Below are 10,381 nucleotides of genomic sequence, written 5' to 3'. Positions count from 1 at the left end.
AAGCTGGCTGTGCAAAGGCAAATAGGCTAATGGCTGCAGAAAGCAGACCCTTCTGATTGCCACTGCTTTTGGGATGGAGATGTGAGCGAGCCGGGGGCCTCGCTCAGCAGTGTTTTGGTGGATGGGCAGCCTGCTGCTGGACAGAGATATCCCCTGCACTGCCTTGTGTGGGGTGGGATGGGATGGGATGGGACGAGACGGGATGGGACGGGACAGGACAGGACAGTAGGCATGCCTCCGGAGTGACTCATTGCTTCTCACACTGGAGGCTACAGAAAGATTTTGCATAAAACACCAGGACTAGGCATAAAGACCCTTTTCCTTCACTCCTGCGAAGACAGCACTCTCCAAGCACCTCCACGCCACTACAGGCAATGTGAGGCCACCTGGCCTCTGCTTGTGTCCAGCTGGTGCTGAGTCCCCAACATTTCCCATGGGAAACCAAACAGATCCTCCAAAAAAGAGCTCAACCCCAGCACCCTGAGCTGCAGGGCTTTGCTGACGGGCCATACGCAGGCCCCTTCACTCTCCCTGGCCTTCTGCATGAGTCAAGCTGGTGAGGACCTGATGCTGATGCTGTGGTGCACGGCCCCATGCTGCAGAGCTGATAGCAGTAGGAAGGGGCTGATAGCAACAGGAAGGTGGCGGAAAGCGAGGACCCTGGGGCTGCTGGAAATGCTGCATCCTCAGACCTGATGAGGAGCCAGCCCTCTGCATTCCTTTCTGCTGGAAAACATTTGCTGTACCACAGCTACATTCGTCAGGGCAAGTCTTAAAGCTGCCAGATTATTCATTGAAGTGATTCAATACTCGTAATATTAATAAATACCACTCCGAGACCCAGCTAACAAACTTCCGTCGAGGCAGGCTGGCAGCTGTCGCTTTCATAACCTCGTCACCTCCTGCTCCTTTGAAGCAACGTGCTGGAGGATGTTGGGGGCAGTTCCCAAACGTGGATTAAAGCCCTAAAATCCCATCTGCACAGGAAAATTACAGTAGCAGAGTCATTCAGCAGTCAGTGAGCTACACTAGCTTGTGACAAGCATCACCTCCTTATTTCGCCAACAGCAGTGAAGAGGTGCTGAGGCTGGTGTGAGCGAGTTGCCCACTTGTCTGTCCATGACGACATGGAGCAGAGCACAGCCAGGCTGGCCGCAGGACATGGGAAGAGCTTGCCTTGCTTCCCCAAACCAGAGCAAAGCTCTTCTTTCTCTAAATCCTGCAGAAAAAGCTCCACCATGATGGGAGACCTGCTGGTTCCTGCAACCTGCCCCAGCTCTGTGCCCCACAAGGCAGGGGGGAATCCGAGGGGTCCACACAATAAAAATTCAAAGCATCCCAATCCAATAACCAGATGGAGCTGCAGGTGCTAATGAGATTGCGCATTGTCTGTCGTTCCCCAGCTTGCATCTGTCAAGAGCTTTCTATGCCCCACCATGGCAACATTTTCTTTAATTAAAGAATCTCCACGCTGTACCAGAGGGCAGATTCACCCCAGCCAGGATTTGCTGCACTCGCCGAGCCGCTAGACAGTCTGTCTCTCGCTAGGGATTAGGCTCCAGGAAACTCCCAGGCTGCTTGGCATATAAAAACAGGACAGTTTCTGTGGGAGTTTGAAGACCAGAGTTCAATTAACTTTTCTCACTCTCCCTTTGGGCCAGACGTGGGGTATGTCTGGTGGCTCGCACCCCCGGCAGGTGACAAGGCTGGGGATTAATTACGGAGCTGACATTCCCGGGGCCATGCTCTCCCAGGAAAGCTGCCTGGCGCTAAGATCTGCTGGTTCCCAGCCACCTCCAGCTCCTTCTCCCATCATCGCCTGCCTCCGTCTCCATCACAGTGCTGGAAAATCTCATCCATCATCAGGCTTGCTGGCACAGCTGGAGAAAGCAGGCATGCTGCAGGTCAAAGAGATCCTGCTCACTCCAGGTCTCTGCTGCCAGAAAATACTAGAATAAATTATAAATAAAATACTGGAATAAAGATAGAAATGGGGAACATGTCTGCCTATATCTTGCATGTGGTTCTTCCAAAATCACTGTCCCCTGGCACCTTTGGGAGTGAGGGAGGGGGACAGGCTCTGCCCTGAGTACCCAGCTGGGGATTCCTCAGCTCCCCAAAACCTACAGCTTATCCTTTACCCACCCAAAGCTGTCTCCTGCCAGGGCTCCATCACCTGCAGCCCCCAGGGAGTGCCAGGACCTTGATAAATACCAAGGGAAAAGGCCCAAAGCCCCAGGGAGAGCCTGGGTCTGTGCCCAGCCTCCCCATGTGAACTTCTGGAGGCAGTTAGCTCCAGGGCAGGAGGTGGCGGACCCACCCGTGGGCACCCTCGGAGCCTGTCACCTGCTCTTTGGCTGCAGCATGAACAGCTTTCTCTGCGCCATCAGGACACGGCTCCTGCAGTTCATCGTTTTTGGTAGTCTCTGCTGTAATTGGCCTTGTAAAAATAGGATGTGGCTTTTACTGTGTGCTGGAAACCGGCCTCCAGCTCATCCATCACCTCTCCTTGGCAGGTTTGCCAGGCGAGCGCAGCGCTGAGCGACCCTCCTGCACCATCCAGCGATGCTATTTATCGGTGCTGCATCAGTGATGCTGCTCCTGGGGCATCCCGCCGGCCTGCAGGGCTACCCTTATCCCCCAGCCCTTTGCAATAGCAGCGTGGGAGAGTGCAGAGGGTCCAGGTCCTGGTGAGCAAGGTGCTGGGAATTGGAGGAGCTGGGGGATAAGACAGGCAAAGCAAGAGCCCGAGCTCTTCGGAGGCTGCTGGGTTTGGGCAACGATGGGGAGATTCGCTTGGATTTTTGGGGAGCAGTATTTTGAGTGTCTGCCCTCAGCTTGGCTTCCCCACTCAGCTTTTAGGATGCGAGGTGTTACGGTCAGAGCCCGCTCAGCAGCGAGTCTTAATGAGTGTTGGAAGAAAATATTGGAACAGGCACAGCAGTGGGAAATGTGTCTGCCCATATTCTGCCAGAGCACGCAGCCTGGCTTCCAAAATCACAGCACCTTGTGCAACCTGGTCAATATAACCAAAATGTCTTTCGAAAGAAATCTAGAAATAGCCTGTTGATGCTATCAAAACATCCTGTTTTGACATTTTCTGAATGAATCACTTTGATTTTTTTATTCAAAATGACCTCACTGCCTTTTTTTTTTTTTTTTTTTTTTTTTTGGTGGAGTGGAATAGATTTTAGCTATTGAAAAGTTGCAACCAAACCAAACTGATTGATCTGAGCCTCAGTGAAGTGTTTGGTCACCCCTCCCTCACAATTTCCTTCCAGGTTTTATTTCCTGCAGTGAGAATTTCTAAATATTTGAGTTTCGTTCCAACTTCAAGCCAAACTTTGCAGTCTCGGGATGAACCCATCGCTTCGGACACCCAGTTCCTGATCCGGCATCTGGTGGCTCAGCACCGGCAGGGTTTGTCCCCTCCTGTCCCCAGGGACCCCGCGTGGGGTGGCTGGGGAGTGAACGGCCACGGGCAGCCCCAACCTGGCTGGGTTGACCTGGTGATTAGTGCTATCTGACAACATGTTAGAATTAGAAAGCTCATCATAAAAATCTCCAAAATGAATGCTTTTTGGTGTGTGTGCGAGTTAAGCTTCTCTGCCCCAACCAGGAACAGATGTCTGAACTGGTTGATGAATTGGAAACATCTGAAACAACTTTCCAAGCTGAAGTACAATAAATATACCTTTCATCACAATCCCTGCAAGAGGGTTTTAGAGGCAAAAATCACTGAAGTGTTTAATATGGCCCACGGTGAAGAATCATTATAACAAATGAACCAAATTAAATGAGCATTTCTCCCCTTCTTAGTGACTTGCCTGGGACTCCAGGTGTCACCTTCTGAGCTCTGTCCTGCCGGCCTTGCCCAGGTTGCTCCTTGTTTGCTTTACACCATCCTCCTCCGTGGGCAAGGGAGCGCACCTCAAGGTGCTCCCAGGGACTTTGGGTGTTTCTGCGCCGAGTCAGGCAGCTCTCCTCTCCTGGGAAATCTGGATCTGCACCCACCAACAAAGGGAGGTGAGTGTAGGACAGGTGGCACAAGCCCTGGGTGCATTTGCAGTGCTCCGCTGGCTGCTGGTGAAGCTGGAGCTCCGCAGAGCCATCTGTGTCCTGCTGCCCATCACCTCCACACCGGGTGGGACACTCGGACATCTGCCCCCTGGGTGATGCCCAGGGCGATGCTCTTAGCAAAACTGGTGCCTGCCAAAAGGATGGAGCGCTCTGAAGGCTGTGACTGCATCCTGCACCCCACGGCCTTGGTCCTTGCACGCTGGGGCTTGCTTTCTGTCCAGGAGCAAGCGCTGTCAGGACCAGAAGCAATCAGCAAAGCATCCTCATGGGTTCATGCCAGAAACATCTGTCAAAGCCATGGAGGGCTTTCTGCCAAAGTTCAAGTGGCTGCCATTCTTGCTGTTGATCCCATGACCTGGATAGATGAGAATCTTTCAGCAGGAGTTGTCAGAAAGAGTTTATTTTTCCATGTCTCCACTTGGCTTATTCCACTGAGCAAAGTCATGTTCTATTGATTTATTCTGAAATCACATTTATTTTCCTTCAAGAAATAAAACCCAATATTTCTCCCTTCAAAATTCATGTGCCTTGCATGGGATTTGAGGGTCAAATTTTCAAGCGTGAGTACATCCATAAAAAGCTCATCCACTGGCAGGTAGCGTCATTTACACTTAGGAGCCTGATACTGAGAACATGTGCTCAGGGAGCAAAGCGAGTTACGGCCTTGCAGCAGCTCTGCATGGAGGAGAATTCGCTCCTGTTTGTGTCCTGCCGCACCTCGGGGCTTTGCACAGTGGTGGGCACCCACCCGTGGTGGGGACACACCAGTGATGGGACACACCAGAGATGGGACAAACCAGTAATGGGGTCGCCCCAGTGATGGGATACGCCAGTGATGGGGACACACAAGAGATGGGACACACCAGCCCCTGTTGTCACCTCCTCACAGACTCTACTGCCCTGGAGCACAGCTGTAGCAACCCTGCTGATGCCACCATCCCTGCCCGTGCCACCCTCCCTGTCCTGACAAGAGCAGGGGACATACGGTGCTAGATAACAGCCGGGTACTGCTTTTACACAAATACATTACCAGAAGGGCTAAAACATCCCCCAACACGTGCTCTGACCAGAATGAGTCACTCGAACATGACTCATAAATAAAGCAGACACCTTTGATGTCTCCATTTTCAAACGTGCAGCGAGCTGGCCGGCACGGCGAGGGCTGGGGAGCGCCGGGGCTATCGCGCAGATGTCCGTAATGGGATACCGATGCTCACACATCGCTTCCACGCCGTAAAACGATGGTGCCCCTTCTGGAAAGGAAGCATGTGCAGGGATTCATTTCCTCCAACTTGCTTGGCTAAAACTTCTCCGGGGCTGCTTGCTAATCCCCGGCAGCGCTCAGGGAGCAGCGTTTGCTGTTGCTGGGGATTAGGAGCGGCTCCCTGCTGGGGGCAGGACGGTGAGATGTGTGCGCAGCCGGGGTCTGGCAGGTGTTGCTGGCACATCCACGTGCTGGCCAGGCAGGGCTGCTCGGCTCTGGCTCCCTTCGTACCCCTGAATCTCTTATAACAACACTGCGATGTCCCAGCAGGAGTTTGTGAGCCAATTGGTGGGAGCTGGGCTTTAGTAGCGCATGGGGCAGGTTGCTGCTGGCACCATCTCCTGTTCCTGCACACCGACCATGGCCCTGTGCACAGCAGCAGGTCTCCGGGGCTCCATTCCCAGAGCCAAAGGATTGACCGACCAAAGCCCATCCCCACTAATCACCTGCCAGCTCCCCAGCTGCCGCAGCCCGCGGTTTGCTTTCAGGAGCCGCGCATCCCTCCCAGCCCGGCCCCTCCTGTGCCAGCAGCTGGGCTCTGGGGACACGGCGGTGACAATGCGCAGGCTGTGGTGGTGCTGGATGAAAACTAGATTTACTTCTTTTTAATTTTTCTGCTATTCTGTGTTCTATTTTTTTCTATTCTGTTTCTACATCTAGAGAACTCAAAACCCTTCCCTGTCCCTTATAATAAAAAGCCAGCAGCAGAGAGGCCATTCCAAGGCTGCCAGGCACCTTGCACTACAAGCACCCACATGCAGTTGCTTTGAAATTTGCAAAACGCAGCTCAACTGGGCAGACATTTGCTCGACTGCATGCCTGCCTAGGGATTCGTTTTCTATTTCATTGCATTTTGCTTTGTTTTCTGGAAGGTTGCACCTGAAATGGTTCAGTTGCATCTAAGAATGATACTAATGGAATAATTTTTACAATGCCTTCAAAAAAAATATTCTGGCAACCCCTTTCTTGAGAAGCTCTCATACTTCCATGCCCTGAACCGGAGGACTGAAATTTGGCAGAGAGCAGACTTCATGTCAGGGATGCAGTTTTTGCTGTCCTTTTGGAAAATAAAACAACACCCGTATTAGGCCAAAGCATAAACCTTTGAAAATATCCGCACACGCTCATCGGAGAGATGTTGTCTGCTGCACTGATCTGCTACAAACTCCGCTCCTTCGCCCATCTGCACCGACAGCATCGTGCAGCTCCTGGGCAGCACTGGGCATTGCTGGGGGGAAGCGGGGCAGGGGAGAAGCTCCTGGTCTTCCCAGTGCCTGCAAGGGCTCTGGGGGCTTCGGTCAGCACCCAGCCCCTTCCAGCACCTGCAGGGTGATGGCTGCTGCCCTGATGGGTGCTGCTGGGGCCTGGTGCTGGTTGCTTGGAGCACAGTGACCTGTCTGGGTTCAGTTTGCTGCCTGCTGGGTTCCAGGCAGGGCTGTGCAAAACCGAGCTCCTCCCCGCATGTGCTGAGCCAATTTCTCCATCGCCCCTGACCCCAGGCAGCCAGGAGGAATGGGATGGCAATGCCTGGAGCACTGTACCCTGAATCCTACACCCTAAACTCTGCATCCTGCACCCTACACTCCATACCCTGCAACCTGTATCCTGCACCTCATACCCTGCTCCCCGTATCCTGCATCCAGCACCCTGCACCTTGCACCCTACACCCTGCACTCTTTATCCTGCACTCTGCACCTTGCGCAAAGCACAACGCACAATGCACACCAAACCCTGCATCTTCCTGCCCCCTGCACCCCGCATCCTGCACCCCACGACCCTCATCCTGCCCCCTGCACCTTGCAGCCCTGCGTCCTACACCCTACACCTCTCACCCCACACAGGGACAGTCCCCTACCCCAGGCGACGAAGCCTGGGCTGCTCCCCACGTCTACCCCCCGGTGTCCCCAGCTCCCCAGTGCTCCCAGTTCCCCAGCAAGCCGGCACTGCTGGGCTGTGCTGGCTGCGGCGGAGGGCAGCGTGGCTCCTGCTGCGAGCACGGTGAGCTCAGCCCGCGGCCCAGCCTTTGTTTTCCTTCGCCTGTTCCCGTTCAGATGCAGCTCGGCCCCAGCCCAGCGCGCCTGCATGAGAACCCGCTCCATCTGAAGCCGCTTTCTCATTCAAGGAAAAAAAAATGTTTTGGAAGCCGCCACCTCCTTCCCCTTGCCAGCGAGTTTAGGGTTTCATAAAGCCCATGTGGTAATAGGTTACAAATGTACCTATCAGATTTACATTTGTTTTCATTCAGGCCTCGTGAACGCCCTGCAAACCCCGGCCGAGGCAGGGAAAGGCCGGCCCTGCCCTGCCCGCTCCTTCCCTCGCTCCTCTCAAAACAAGGCCACGAGTGAATTGTTCTTCCATAATCTAAACCAACACTCCTCCCCGGCAAATTGGATTTGGGTTAAACCCTGTGACTTATGTGCAAATCCTCGCAGCCGATCGCCTTGCGCAAAGCTCCCCGCGGGGCACGTGGGGAGATGACGGGCACGCGGAGCCGGGGCCTGCCCAGCTGCCGGCAGGCCTGCAGGTATCGCACCCCAGGGCGCTGGGCACTGCACCCATGGGTGCTGGGCACTGCAACCCCACGTCCGGCCACTGAAACCCCCAGGTCATGGGCATTGAGCTCCTGGTCCTTGGCATTGTGCCCCAGGGCCTGGGCATCGCACCCCTGGCTCAGGGGCATCGCACGCCCAGGCTGTGGGCATCGCCTCTCTGATAAGAAAAGGAAAAATAATCCTAGCGATGAGATAAATGGCAAAGTCGGAGTTCAAAGAGCCTCATTTTGATGTCAGAAATTCAAAATATTAAACTTATCACGGTAAAAATCTCAGCTCCAGCATGGCAGGCACTAGCTAGATATCATAAAAGATATCTTTCTGCTGAACGTTATTGAACTTTTGAAGATATAATAAAGTGCAGCTCCCAGATGAGTCAACCAAACAGGTCTTGTTTGGATCATGTGAAATTGAAACTAAGCAAAGTCACCCATTTCTAATTTAGTTACATGGTGATTACATGGGTTCTCGGCTGAAAAGCAACAAGGACTTTTATTTTCTATGATGAATGAACATTTTTAGTGTCTGGAGTAGCAGCTGTCACACAGCTTGTTTTTTCGCCAAGAAAGTAACTCCGAGGGGAAACATTCATTTTGGCTCTTTTTTTCTTTTTTTTTTTTTTTTTTTTTTTTTCTTCCTGATTTTCAGATTTGGGACAGGAATGTGACCGAATGAACCAGCTCTGGGTCGTGCCTTCAGAGCTGTTGCGACGTGAGCTGAGCTCGGCGCGAGCACCAGCACTTGCAGCCCTGGGAGGGGGCGTTAAAAGCGATGCAGTGCAGCTCTCTTGGGGCGTTAAAAGCCATGCAGTGCAGCCCTCTCGGGGTGTTATAAGCCATGCAGTGCAGCCCTTTTGGGGCATTACAAGCAATGCAGCGCCTGCACCATACCCCTGAGCACCACGTGTGGAAGCAGCGGGGAAGGAGCCCGTGGATGCTCAGGTAGGGACCACGGCACAGCCGGGATGTGCGAGCTCAGTGCCCGGCCACAGTTTTGGGTCTTTCTGTTTGTCACAGCTCTGCAACGCTGGGGCAAAAGCAGCAGCAATTAGTGAGACCCACTTCCTGCACAATTCTTCGGAGATATTATCGGGTCCTCCGTGATTGACTCTGCTGCGGAGAGTTCTCAGATGGAAAAAATCTATTTAATTTTGTGGTCTGTTAGCAATTTAAGTTGAAGAAGTGGTGTTCGGTTCTATTGTTTTCAGGCTGCGATGTTCGTGTGAAAGATTTCTTTGATTCGGGGTGCTGCAATATACGAAGGAAACTCCGCGCTATACAGTAACAGCACATTTGTAAAAACACAGATAATTGATCAGGGGCTGATTGGTAGCAAGATACCAATGTTGTTGTTTTTTTAAAGGGATGTCATCAACTTAAAAACCATGTTTAATTTATAAGTCACTTCGCATGCTAAGATTGGAGAGATCTTGGAGCGCTCTTACAATGACTAAATGAATGAGATCAGAAACTGGTATTTTTCTCTCTTTCACCCATCTTCTGGTGTGCTTTGCGCTGCATCTTGGCCATGCCCCGCGTTCCCCTAGCGTGCAGGCTGACACGCACAGACCTCAGGGGAAAGCCTCACCGTTGTAAAACCAAACACATGTGTGCAGCCCTGCCAGAGCGGGGCCCGTGTGCCCGGGCAGCTCCGAGGGCTTGTCCCTCACCTTGTGCCTCGCCTTTCCCTTGGGGGCACAAGGGGGGCACGCTGCTGCAGGTCTCCCAGCCTCCCCGCAAGGCTTCCAGAGGGCCACGCAGTTTAATCCCACCCCTGCCTCCTCTTTTCCCAATCCCGTATCTGGTTTGCATTAATCAGCTCCATTGTTTTAATCAGAATATCTCAAAGACGAGCAGCAGCGGCTGCAGTTGTTTCTCCGGAGCCGCTTCCCGGGTGTGGGAACGCTGGTGCTGGGCTGCTGTGGGGTCCTGTGCCCATCCTGCTGTGGGGTCCTGTGCCCGTCCTGCTGTGGGGTCCTGTGCCTGTCCCGCCATGGGAACAAACCCAGTGGGGGGCTCGTGGGGAAGCAGCAGGGCAGCAGCAGGGCTGCGGGCGGGAGCGGGCGAGCTGGGCAGGTAGAAGGAAGAAAGGCAGTGCTGCTCTGGGACGGGGCTCCCGTCCCCTGGTCCCATTCACACCAGCCCCTTGCTCCTTAACCTGGGGGTGCACAGGGCAAATTATTTCCATACTCTTCAAAATTGCGGATTTGAGGGACATCCATTGCATCTGCCCCACCCCAGACCGAACAAGCTGGGTCCTTCTCCCAGTCTCCAGACCCCGAACACTTTTCCCAGCTGGATCCATCTCATGCTGCTCCCCAGCACCCAGGCAGGGTGGGCGATGCGCTGGGACCCCCGGCTTTGTGCAAGGCGATGGGCAGCCGAGCCCCAATTCCCAGGGCTGCAATCACAGCCGCGCTGACGGGCTGTCCAGCGCACTCTGCTTTTATGAATTTGATTGAAGCAGGGAAAGATCTCACTTCATC

The sequence above is a fragment of the Oxyura jamaicensis genome, chromosome 23, assembly GCF_011077185.1.
Source record: "Oxyura jamaicensis isolate SHBP4307 breed ruddy duck chromosome 23, BPBGC_Ojam_1.0, whole genome shotgun sequence".
NCBI lineage: Eukaryota > Metazoa > Chordata > Aves > Anseriformes > Anatidae > Oxyura > Oxyura jamaicensis.
Note: the sequence above shows the minus strand (reverse complement) of the source record.